The sequence below is a fragment of the Chlorocebus sabaeus genome, chromosome 25 (genome assembly GCF_047675955.1).
Source record: "Chlorocebus sabaeus isolate Y175 chromosome 25, mChlSab1.0.hap1, whole genome shotgun sequence".
Lineage (NCBI taxonomy): Eukaryota > Metazoa > Chordata > Mammalia > Primates > Cercopithecidae > Chlorocebus > Chlorocebus sabaeus.
This window is the reverse complement of record NC_132928.1, coordinates 63,464,867-63,477,155: the sequence shown is the minus strand read 5'-3', so window position 1 is coordinate 63,477,155 and position 12,289 is coordinate 63,464,867. Positions and strand designations below refer to the sequence as shown.

Sequence of the window (12,289 nt, the reverse complement as noted above, 5' to 3'; positions counted from 1 at the left end):
GTCTACAGTCTATCTTTCCTCTCACTAGAATGGAAGTTCTAGGAGGGATGGATTTTTGTCTGTTTGGTTTGCTGAGGAGTTCCTAGCATCTAAAACTCTGGCACATGGCAGTCACATAATAAGTGCTTGTGTAAATAGTACATCCTTTTGCTCTGCAGATCACTCCAGTGATCTTCTTTAGTTATGAAAATGTAGGGTTTCAGGGAGAAGAAGGGCATGGAGGACCTGGAAAGTTCATTAATTTGTAAAGGGAAGCTGGAATTCCTATAAGGCAAGGAACTGACAGCTCAGCTCTGGAACTTTCTATAAGGCAAGGAACTGACAGCGCAGCTCCTCTTCCTCAAGATTTGAAACAGGGATTCCCATGGGAGTTCCAAGGGGGCCCACACCTGGGCTGGCAGCCCAAGAAAATTGACAGGTCACCAACTTGGGGAGGACAGCGGTTTAGGTTGTTGACTTAGGTGTAATGAACAAACTCAGAGAATTGGGAGGGAATCTGTTTCAGCACAACTTAGGAATGATTCTGGACAGGCCTCCAGTACTGGCCCCTTGACGTCATCCTGCTTTGAGAATAATGACTTGGTACGCCAGAAGCTATACCAAGGTGAAACTTACGTCCTGGGCTTCCTGGCTGCAATGAACTGCCATCTTCCTTTAGGCAGTGGGCAGGGAAGGCAGGAACAGGTTAGTATGCCCGTCTTCTGCTTGGGGTTTTGAATCTCTTGGGACTGAGTTCAGGACCCAGGATTTTTGAGAAATTGGAAGTAGATGGACTGGGAAAACCTTGAAAAGGGATTACTGTGCTCTCTGTTAACAAAACATAAGATGGTTCAAGTAATTAATTTCAAAAAATAAAAGAAATGTGACCATACATGTAACATGGCAGGCTATACCATTTCTTCATGTAGGTAACAACACATACATAGTTTTGTTTCAATATTGTCTTTGCTCCCCCAAGTGACTTCTTTAAATATGACAATTTGGTTTTCAAAAAATCAAACACATCCCTGTTCCCTTTTCCAAGTTAACATGGAACTTACATTTTTTTTTAAGTGAGAAAGAAATACCACTTGTATTTTCAGTTTGCCTCAACTGTCACTATATTCTACCAACCCTCACTCATACGTTTGTGCTGTATATATACACACATACATACTGCAGTGTGTTCAGCAATTTCCAGTTCCTTATTTATTTCTTGAAATGAATGAACTAAGAAAAAAGTGCCAATTGTTCTTTCCAGAGATCATGCATTCTGATAGAGAAGATGCAGGAATCCCTTTTCTAAAATGTATCTGCAAAGCTGCTTGCTCCAGAGTTGAGCATGTGCTGCTCAGGTGACCTGGTGAGGGTAGAGGGTTATCTTAGGTTAGGTTGGACATATGTATATTTAAAAATACTCCCTCACCCCATGACATGCATGACAGAGGCTCTTTTCTTAAATCTTTTTTTCCAGGAGTGATAACCACTATTTATCACTTTTTATTTCAATATCTGGGTCTCCTTGCTCTCCTTCTTTTGACTGGTGTGTGTGTGGGGGCAGGTGGCGGGGAGCGGGGAGAGAGAGAATATGAATGAATGAATGTGAGTTAGTGACTCTCAGCCCTCTTAAAACTGTCGACCCCACAGAAGGGTCATATATCTTGTGGAAAGGTCAAGAGTGCAGGTGGTGGGGAGGGACAGGAGGAGGGCTCTGATAGGCTGGGTCTTCAGTCCTGTCAACCTCCACAGTTTTCAGAATCCAAGTACACCTCAAGACCTGTCTTCCAACCATGCAGTTCACACTCTTGCCTGGATAAGTCTGACCATTTACAGATGCCAACACTCAGGGAGAGAAGGCAACATTCCAGAAACCTAACTGCCTTCAGGAACTCAGACTTTAAGATGACCTGTTTTGATCAGATCCTAGGTGGCAAACATTAAGCTAAAGTAAAATAATTTAGCAACAGCAAAGCAGAATCTGGTCACGGGTGTTCCACGAAGAAATGGTAGTAGGAAAGAGATGGATGGGCAAACTTTATCCTCTGGTTCTAGAATGTTCTCTTTCTCCCAATTTCACAGCACTGAATCATAGATGAAAAGAGTGCTATGTTCCAATGTCTGTATCCCCCACAAATTCGTAATTTGAAATCCTAACCTCCGTGGTGATAGTATTAGGGGGTGGGGCTTTTGGGAGGTGATGAGGTCATGAGGACAGAGCTCTTGTAAGAGAGGCACAAGGAAGCTCATTTGTCCTTTGTACCATGTGAGGGCACAGCTGGAAGGTGCCAAGTATGAACCAGAAAGCAGGGCTTCACCAGTCATCGAATCTGCCAGAGTCTTGATCATGGACTTCCCAGCTTCCAGAACAGTGAGAAATCCATTTCTGTTGTTTATAGGCCACCCAACTTACGATATTTGGTTATAGCAGCCCCAAAAGACTAAGCCCAAAGCGTGTCATTAGGGAGAAGGGCGAGGATCCCTTTTTCTCCCTTACAGTTGTCCATGCTTTTCCTCATCTTAGAATTGTCTTTTGGACCAAATTTAGTGGCAACATTGTGCCTTAGCCTGCCAGAGCTTTCCTAGCTGGGCAGGATTCCTGCATCTGCCCTCTGTATGTTCCAGAGCTTTCTTGTTCCTGGGGCCATCCCCAGGTTTTGTAGAAAACCAGGCACTGCATCTTTGAGGACCAAATTAAAGAGAAAACATATTTTGTTGTTGTTGTTGAATACACACTGTATTTAACTTTTTTTTAATCCCAGAGAAGTGAAATGCAACATCTGTTTGAGTTTATGTAACATCTGAAGACCGACAACTCAGAATTTCCTAATTAAAGTCATTTTTAAGGCACTCTGCAGAGCCAGCTTTCATCTCTTCCTTCGCTGGGTTTTTCTCCAAACTGTAGCAGAATACCTGGTTTCTCTTTCTTCAAAGTGATACACACATGCTCATGCCTTAACCTGCTCTTCTGTCCTCCAGGACAACGAAACACAGCACAGTTCCAAGGAGGAAACGGTAAAGGAAGGAAATACATGGTGTAGGGGAGCAGGGTAAGGAGAGAGCAGGGAGGACACGTACAAGTAAATTAACTGATACAGTCGGTCGTAGCTGAAAAGAGAAAGAGCAGAAGGGAAATTGAACAGGGTGGGGTGGGCCAGATGGCTGGCAGCCGGTGAAAAAATAGGCTACGTTTCCCAGTGAGATCTAAATTAATTTAGCTAGTTCCCTGGTTTTTTTAAAAAAAAATTTTCTTTTTTCATTTTTAAAGATAGGGCCAATGCAAGGAAGGTATCTCAAAATTATGGAGGGTATAACATAGATAGTGTGCTTGCTTGTGCTCATGCACTTACGAAGGGCTGCGCTTACAGACAGGTATGACTTGGGGGCTCTAAAATGCCCTCCTGATATAAAAGAATCTCCCTTACTGGCCCACTTCTGTGCCTGAAATTCCCACCATTACAGCCACTCTTTCTGATTAAGGCATTATCTGTAGCCCCTATTAAAACATAAATGTCACCTGGGAAGGGTAACACTCAACTCTTTAGCACCCACTGACTGAACTGTCACCTATCAGAGAGTAGGACCCTGAGAGATGGGACAGAGGGCAGGGACATTTGGAGTGATGGGGAAAGGCGGCTTGGTGGTATGGGACGCTGGAGAGGGAATGGCTGGGCAGCTGAGGGGAGCGTGTGAAACAATGCTTGCCCCAGGAAATTACTTAGATGGAGGAGATGGGATGGCGAAATGAACTTACCCACATCACAAGTTTCCCTAGGCTTTCTGTGTGTGTGTAGTGTGTCTAACAGTTTGTATATATTATACATTCTGTGTATATACCTGAAATGGAATTCACTGGGGCCCGTCATGAACATAGTACAGTGAAACTCCATCAAGTGAAAGACAACGGAAGCCCTCAATTGTTTTCATGTAAAATGTAATCACATGTAAAGTGAAGTCTGGCATCTCTATATATCTAGATGGTTTGTATGCAGATAGTGTGTGCACACGTACGTGTAGACACACACACACACATTTACTCATACTCAGCAGCGGAGATCTTGTAGATGTGAAGGGTGAGATGCCTCTTCTCAGTCATCTAGGACTTGAACACACAGTGGCTGCTGCGTTGTGCATCCAAATCCTAGACAGCTGAGAAGGTTGGTTGCTGGAAAACGGACTTGCTGGGGGAGCACTGTGACCCCTTTCTCTGTTAACAGTAGACCCTCATTCAACTCAGTTGGCTCTGCAGAAATGGCCAAGGCTTGGGTTTTAAGACGTACATGGGCCACACCACCAAGATTGGGGCTTGGAGACAGAAATGTCGCCAAAGTGCCCTTTAAACTTTTGGAGTTTGGGAACCTGGAGAAGGTGCCGGTGAACAGAGAATCTTGCAGGGGATAGGTTTCTGCTCCGAGAAAAGCTGGAAACTGTTTGGAAGCAGCCCCCAGGCTAGATGCAGGAACCAGCCTCACAGTACCACTCATGGGACCTGCCCCCTCTCCAGGGATCTGCTATCGTTTGCTGCGCTGATGGGGGGAAGGTTCAGTGAGAAGGGGCTGGAGGAACGGGAAGAGGACTCCGGAGAAAGCCTGGGAAGTAAAGATGAAAGAATCTGGGTGGGGAGGGGCAAGGGAGAGGTGATACTAGAACTTTCCAACCCTATTTTCACATTAGAGTCATCTGGGTAACTTACAAAACTCCAATGCCCAGGATCTACCCTTCGATGCTGTAATTGGTTTGGGCAGGGGACCAGGCCTGGATATTTTTTAAGCCCTTAGATGATGCTAATGTGCATCTGATGTTAGAATACTACATCAGAGCAGAATAAGAAGTTTTGTTCTGCACTGTTAGGCTGAAGGTGGCTGGTCAATCCCCACCCGAGTAAAGGAGAATGAGAGGATTGGTGCAAGGTGGTTGGGGTGGAGGCCGGATTCTGAGAGCTGTCTGGACAGTCAAGCCTCTGCTGATTTGTGTGACCTTACAGCCTTGTTAGCTGGTGATTTCTAATCCCATGTCTGGTTGAAAACGTGGCTGAGGTGGAGGTGTTTGGGCGTAGGGAGAAAAATTTCCCTCTCTATTCTGAAGCTTCAAAGAGAAATAATTCACTGTGCTCTATGGGCCCAGGAAGACAAATTCTGGGGCTGATGTTTAAAAAATGGAAATGGATTTTGTGTTGTATAATAAATATAAATAAATACATTAGTAAGCAAGCCAATAAATAAACCAATAAATAAACCAATGCACACCATTTTTGCCCTCTTAAGGTGGTTTTCCCCTCACCCCACTGATCCTAGTGACTTACACTCTGCCCCTGGTCACCTGAAGGCACCCAGCCTGGCCGTGGAAGGGGGAACAAGATGACTGCCTTGGCCCTGGCTCTCCGAGGGTCAGAGAACTTAGAGAAACCTAGGGAGGTCACCCACATGGAGGAGGAGGAGGAAGGGAGATACAAATCCCCCGTTTCCCACCCAAAAGCAAAAGGAGGGAAGGCAGGGTTTGGGAACCAAGGCTGGGCCACGTTAGGTATTTAAAGTCCCAGGCTGACCAGCTCTTCATCCCCGGGAGGCTTCGCTTTGAGGGTTGGTGAAAGGACTTGGGATCTGAATGAACCCCATCTTTCCACACACAAAAAGATACAGCAGGCACAACTCCCACTTCAACACAGCTCCCCGTGGGCCAAGCAGGCAGCCCAGTCAGCCCAGGGCAAGTGCCGCATGGCTTGTGGAGGGTGGGTAGGAGGGACTGGTCATGGGATGGGAGGAAGGCGGAGGAGGTAGGCAGGATGGTACACGTTTTAATGGGAAATCAGCTGTCCAGGGATTCAGCTTCTGGAGCCGCCAGCCATTGCTCACTTCCTCCTTCTCAGTCTCTGCCATGTGGTTGTGCTTGCTGGGCTTTCCTTGTCCTACTAGGAGACCTGTATGTGGACACGGAAACATGTAAATAAAGTGGGCGTTAAGACAGTGATCAAATTAATTCCCTAAAAGCAGATGGTCATGATCTGGGCTCCATTAATAGATTTCAAGGGGAGATGACCCTGAAATTTTATGCAACATTTTTGTTATTTATTTTCATATGCACTTCTCTATAAAGAGAATCTATAACTTTCATATGGTTATTTTAAAAAGATTAAAAATAAAATAATATTAAAGGATTACAGGTCATTTATATGTATAACCTGTTAGCAAGGCACTGCTAAGCAATCCACGGAAATGGGGGGGAAGTTGAGATCCCCCATGGCATTGTTTTTTAGCATCCAAAGCACAAAGGGACTTGCAAGAATCTTTGAGTGACCAGAGCTGTAGCTTACCCAATATTCCTGTGCAAAGGGGTCACACCATGACTGAGCTAAAACTTAGTTTTATTCCAGAGTCCAAATCACTGGTAAAGAGATAAGTAAGAGATAAAACTTACTTCTTGAATATGCAACATTAGAGAAAACTGAAGTTATTCAGTTATTCAACCCGAAGTTGTCATGTAATAGTTGTGGTCATAACAAAGTGGGTGAACTAAAGTTGTAAAATTAGAAAAAACAAGTCTTGAATATATGAAGAGAGTTGCTCTAGCGTAAAGCCAAGCATCAGGCATCCTTCTTTTTTTTTCTTGATCATTCTTCTGTTTGGTATCTGAATTTTTGATATGCTCAGTTTGCTTACAGGGATGTACTGCTACAATGAGACAGTTTTTTATGATTATAAATTAACATGTTGCCTTTTCAGATTGTATGCATGGTTTCAATTTTAGGAAAAAACCAAATTTCAAATTCTTATGTAGATGGCAAAAAAAACTTGTTCCAATTGTTTGGAGTCAGTAGACAACGCCATTACATATATAATTGGGGACTTAACAGCCTAGAAGACAATGCCATTACATATATAACTGGGGACTTAATAGCCTAGAAGACATTCTAGAAAGTGTTCCTCTGTATTCCCTGTGCTGTGGAACAGCTGCCATGCTCTTTGGTGCCACTTCCCCTTCCTGCAATGAGATTGGTTAGAATTGGTCAGAGGCACTGACTGTGCTAGGCTTTGACAGCCCTCAATACCTTGTGTGACACAGAATGACAGACACAACAGGAACAGAGGGGAATGAGTAAGGCACAATGTGGCTGCATGTGTGCAGAGGCCTTGAGACACCCTGAGTCTGCCTATTTCTCCTGAACCATACTGGAGAGATGCCTGTGTGCCAGTCACATCACCACAATGACTGCTTTATATCATCATTATTTCACTATATTATTTCGGTTATACTTATTATACAATAAGGGTGTCTCTGGGTTAGGATAATTTTTCTGCAGAAAATATTTTAAATGCATGTTTGGATTCTATCAGTTTTCTCTAAGGCAAGGCACAGAGGCTCAGGGCTCTCTGTCAAATGTGCTCTCACAAGCCTAAAAACTTTGAGGGTGAATATGGCACTGAGATTGGCCTTCTTCCCATTTCACAGACGGAAAAGCGAAGATCTCAAAGATGGCCTGCATCAGACCACCATCAAGCCAAAATCAGGCCTCGGGGTCTCAGGTCTCCTGGTCCCTGACACCACCCTGCGCCAGTGAACACTGTGTTTGATACAGAGAGGGGGCTTGGAGAGATCTAATTCTACTGAAGAGAAAAAGACAGGATCAGGTCAAGCTGCAGAAGCTTTGGAATCCAACTGAGTTTAAAGCTGCTTATTCTTTCACAATAAATGCCCTATTTCCCTTCTGATGAACGTGCCTGAAGGCGGCGTTTTCCTTTGTTTGATTTTGTGAGTGGCTCCTGGGAACAGATGCTTTCTTGCTATTTCAGAAGACTTAGGAAATTTTTTAGGTGAGACAGATGAGTCTTTAGTTCCCTGATGCATGTTCGTGTGCCTTCTCAAAGAGATGGGTGGGGCAGCCTCTCAGTCCCTGCTCATCTGATATGCATGTGCAGAGTCTTTCTTTCTTTCCTAATTAATTAGAAGTAATAGCTTTCCATAGTTTCTGGTACGTGAGGGAGTGAAGTGGGAAATAATTTAATTGGCTGTCTTGCTTTCAAAGCCGAGTTTAATGAAATAGTTCTCAGCCTGAAGTGCATGTATTATCTTTCCTGTTATTTTTCCAATTAACATTTCACTGGATCACGTCTGTGTGGAATATTCTAATTGGTTTGAAGGGTGGGGTGAAGGGACAAGAGCAGATGGAGAGATAACCAGCTGTTCCTTTCATCCCCAGTGTCTGTGCACGTACTGATGTGGCTGTAGGTTTTTCCCAGGGCATTTCCTTGGAAGAGCTCTAAGTGCTCGACAGAAGTCCTGCCCTGTCAACCTCACCTATCCTCATGGAGCCCCTGGGCCAGGAAGGCAACATCTCCTCACAGGCACACTGGCTGATGCACTGGATAGAGAGAACTAAGCAGGCATTTCTGTAGGTTCTGGGCTCCCCTCTGATGGGTGAGCCCAAGGGGGAAAATAAGTGGCTCCCAAAGCTTCCTGTTGGCATTGTCTCCCTGAGGACAGGACTCTGTTTAGCCTGACACATAGGAGACACTCACTACAGACTTGTTGACAGAACAAGTATTCAGAGGGATCCCACAACATCCTTCCTGCTCGATCTTCTTGTGAAGAGAGCAATGAGTTGGAGGTGGGCATGAAGCAGGGCTGGGACTGGGGGAGGTAAGCCAGGTGCCTAGGGTAAACACTGAATGAGGCTTGCTTGCACAGGGGCAGGTGAGTGCAGGATCCAGTATTTAGGAAGGGTCTTACTCTCAGGCCTGGGCACGGCCTGAGAGTGAGTGCCTTCTTAAATACAGGATCTTATGAGACCAGCCTAGGCAATATAGCAAGACTCCAGCTCTGTGAAAAAATAATAATAAAAATATCCTGGATCCTAGTGCCTGCTTGGCTCACCCAGTCCCAGGACTGGCATGAAGCAAACAATCTCTCCTCCTTTATATTTCCTCTCTGTTCCTAGTAATACTGGCCTTCAGTCAGCCTGAGAACAGCCCTAGGCTCAGCGATCTCACTATCCAAATACTTCATGGCACTGGCTGTATTTCTCACAGTCCCCAGTGAGGTCTGTGTGGCACTGGGTTGTGCTCTGTGTCTCTGGCCTCTCCCATCATTGCTGTAATTCTAATATGTTTTCCCTTCTCCCGGGCATTTCTGACCCAGCACTCAGCTGTTTTGAAGATCAACTCGTTTTCTGGGTTAGCCAAGGACAAATGTGGGCCTGGAGGCAGAGGAGGGGCTCCTATGCTTGGCCACATGGCCTGCTGCCCAGAGGCCTGGCTTCACATTCGTCCTGGGAAGAAGAGTTGGTTAGGTTCTCTTAGGGGCCATTCCTAGGCCCAGCTGGGAGAGGCACAGTGTGAGGTATTAGGACGGGGAGCCCTTGGGAAGCAGCCCTGAGGCAAACAGTGTGGCTGGTCCATGTGGGGCCATGGGGAATGGGGCTGCCTTGGGCAGGTGCAGAGAGACAGAGGCCATCATCATATATGCCTCCAGTGTGGTGAGATAGCCTGGGGGCTATAGGATACAAAGAAGTATTTCTTCATTTTATTTGCACCCACATGGCCAAATGTGAAATAACACCGTTAAACTGTGGGGGCCCAGCCAAGATCTGGGACATCAAAAACTGTGTAGAGACCCACATAAAACTTTGAATATATACATATATTTTCCTCTATCTCTTGTCTGAGCCCATAACCGGAAGAATGCAGCTGTTCCTGGCTGGCTTCTCTAGGTTTAAACTATGCAAATTGGGCTGGGATTTCAAGTCTGGCCTAGATTTGACATTCCAGCGTCCTTTCCTTTCCAAAAGGCCTCTTGGAGTTCCAGCTACACATTCTTTCTAGAGCTGCTTCCTGGAGTGCTATGCAAAAATCTTTCTTTCCTTGACCACCAGGGTTCAGGCCTCCCTGAACAAGCAAGGTGGCTGGGGGAAACGGGGCCCACTCTCCGCAGGGGCCAGGCCTCACTTGGCAGGAAGAGCGGGTTCTCCTGAGATGGTTTTGGGCTTCCAAGTAGATGAGGCTAGAGGGCCTGCCATCAGTTTCAGGCCCTGTGTTTCTACTCAAGTCTTAGTATCTTACATGAGGCAGCACATCAGGCAATTTAGAGTATTTTCAGACATTGTCCCACTTTGTCTTTCTCATTGTGATGTTGGGTGGGCTGTATTAATATCTCAGTTAACAGAGAAGGAAGCCAAGGCTCAGAAAAGTTAAATGATTTGTTCAAGTTCAGCTACCAGCAGGACCTCCAAGATCTCAAGTCATGCTGATGTCCCAGGTTCTGGCCTCCTACCTCGGAGCACCTCAGAGCACCCAAGTAGGCCTCCCTTCTAATGTGGGATAGGAGAGAAACCACTTGAAGGCACAGCCTGGGCCACCTGAATCCTGACTCCTCAGTAGAGCTTATTCTGTCTGGTTAAAGTACAAGAGATCAATTAGGGAACTCTTTCCTAGTCAGCCCTGCCTGAGGAACAGTAGTGGCTGGACAAGTGGAGGAGGGTGCCTGCATTTAACCAGGGAGAGAATGTTCTGTGAGAATGGAGTAAAGGTCTGGGGTAAAAATATCTGTGTGTAGAGGGCTCAAGTTCTTAGGGCACCACTAAATTAGTGCGACCTTGGACAAGTCACTTGAGCTTTCTGCTTCAAATTTTTCATTATAAAGTGGTGACATAATGCCAAAATATTACAGGATTGTTGAGGATAAAGTGGCAAAATATTTGTGTCTGTACTATGTAAACTGTAACATATTAATCAGATGGGAGTGTTGTTACCATTAATAACAATGACAGATCAGGCCAATACTAAGACTTCCCATCTAGAACAGAGATGCCTTTCATTTTACACAAAGGAAATGAAAAACTCTTTATAAAAAACCGTAAAGCACTTATACATAAAGGGAATTTTAGGACCCTAAGGTTGGTGATGGGCTCTGTCATGGGCAGGTGCACCGCTGACCTGGGTGGGGGATGGGGATGACACTCCATCTCCCCAGATGCCTTCCTGTGAAAGTGTTTGGAATGACCAAATAACCTTGACTGTCCTCTGGCCACTGAACTGGCAACTCTTCTGATGGTCTTCCATAGGCAGATGTCCTACCAGGGAAGCTGGAACCAGATGTACTCAAGATCTCAAAAGAAATTAATGGCAGTAAGACTCTGGGGTAAAAATATCTGTGTGCACAGAGCTTGCTCACTCAGCTCCCTTTCTATCTAAAGATCATTTAGGCTTAATTATAGAGTTCAGGCATTCATTGGGTTTTTGATTAATTTTCTTTTCAGTTTGAAGAGTATGTGAGTGTGGTGGGTCTGTGTGTGTGTGTGTTTACATCTTTCTTTGCAACTCAGTTGGGAGCTGGCTCTTGCAATGTTTAATTGTGCCCTCAGTTCTAACAAGCATGTTCAATGTGCCAACCAGGGCTTGGAAAGCCATTGTTTCCACTGCTCACACCCCAAAGGCTGCTCCTGCCATGTTGAGGGACGGCGGGTGGCAGGGCCTTGTTCAGCTGGGACCTCAGTTGCAGGATGCATGCTTTCCTTCCCCTTTTTGGCCTTGTGGTGCTTAAGGGATTCTGAGACCAGGAGAGCAGATTTCCTACTCCAATTACCAGTACTCTGCTAAGAGCTGCTGAGTGACAGCTAGCTCACCCACACTGCAGCCCCTGTCAGGCATTATTTTCTGGGATAACCTCCCAAAGGGTTTCTTTACAAAAGAAAGCAGTGTTTGTTCTCGTATGTTTAGCATATCCATTTAATAGATTGGGAGAGACTACATGACTGTGTAGATGAAAGTGACCAGCTTTCTCCTTTCCTTCCTTTTCTTTTGTGCCCTCTAGGCAGGGATGAACAGGAGAAGCAGAAAAGGATAATGGAAGGGCATGGAAGTTGGAGCCAAAAGGCCCCATTTGAATCCTGGCTCCTGACATTTTGTTTGTGTACTCATGGATATGTCACTTAACCTCTTTGGTCTCAATTTATTATCTGAAAATGGGGATAATAATACTCCTTAAGAGTATTACACTCATAAGACTGGGGATGAGAAAATGCATGTGGAAGACTTCTGTAAAAACACTCTATAAATCATAGTTCTTTTATTTTACTGATCAGAATTGCTGCTTAGTACATGATTCTGACCTACGAGATGTCATTCCAGCACCAGGAGAGAGGGAGTTGCAAAAAGGTCCATGGAATAGGAGGTGGGTAGGGGACTAGCCTCCAACCTTCTCATGTGCCCCCATCTCATGTGAGATGAGATTCAGGAGATGTGCTTGGCTCTTCTTCTGGCTAGGTATGTGGGCTACAGCAATGACCCAGGAATGTCAAGTGCATGCAGTGAAGGGCCCAGAT

General features: G+C 45.3%; 1 protein-coding gene across 1 annotated transcript in view; it reads right to left on the bottom strand.

Moving 5' to 3' along the window:
* Nucleotides 1–824: 824 nt before the first annotated feature.
* FAM78B (family with sequence similarity 78 member B) overlaps nucleotides 825–12,289 on the bottom strand; it is a 104,688-nt gene continuing 93,223 nt past the window's right edge. The window contains exon 3 of the transcript XR_005236178.2: nucleotides 825–5,893. The gene's annotated coding sequence lies outside the window, so the exon portion shown is untranslated. The remainder of the gene's footprint in view (nucleotides 5,894–12,289) is intronic.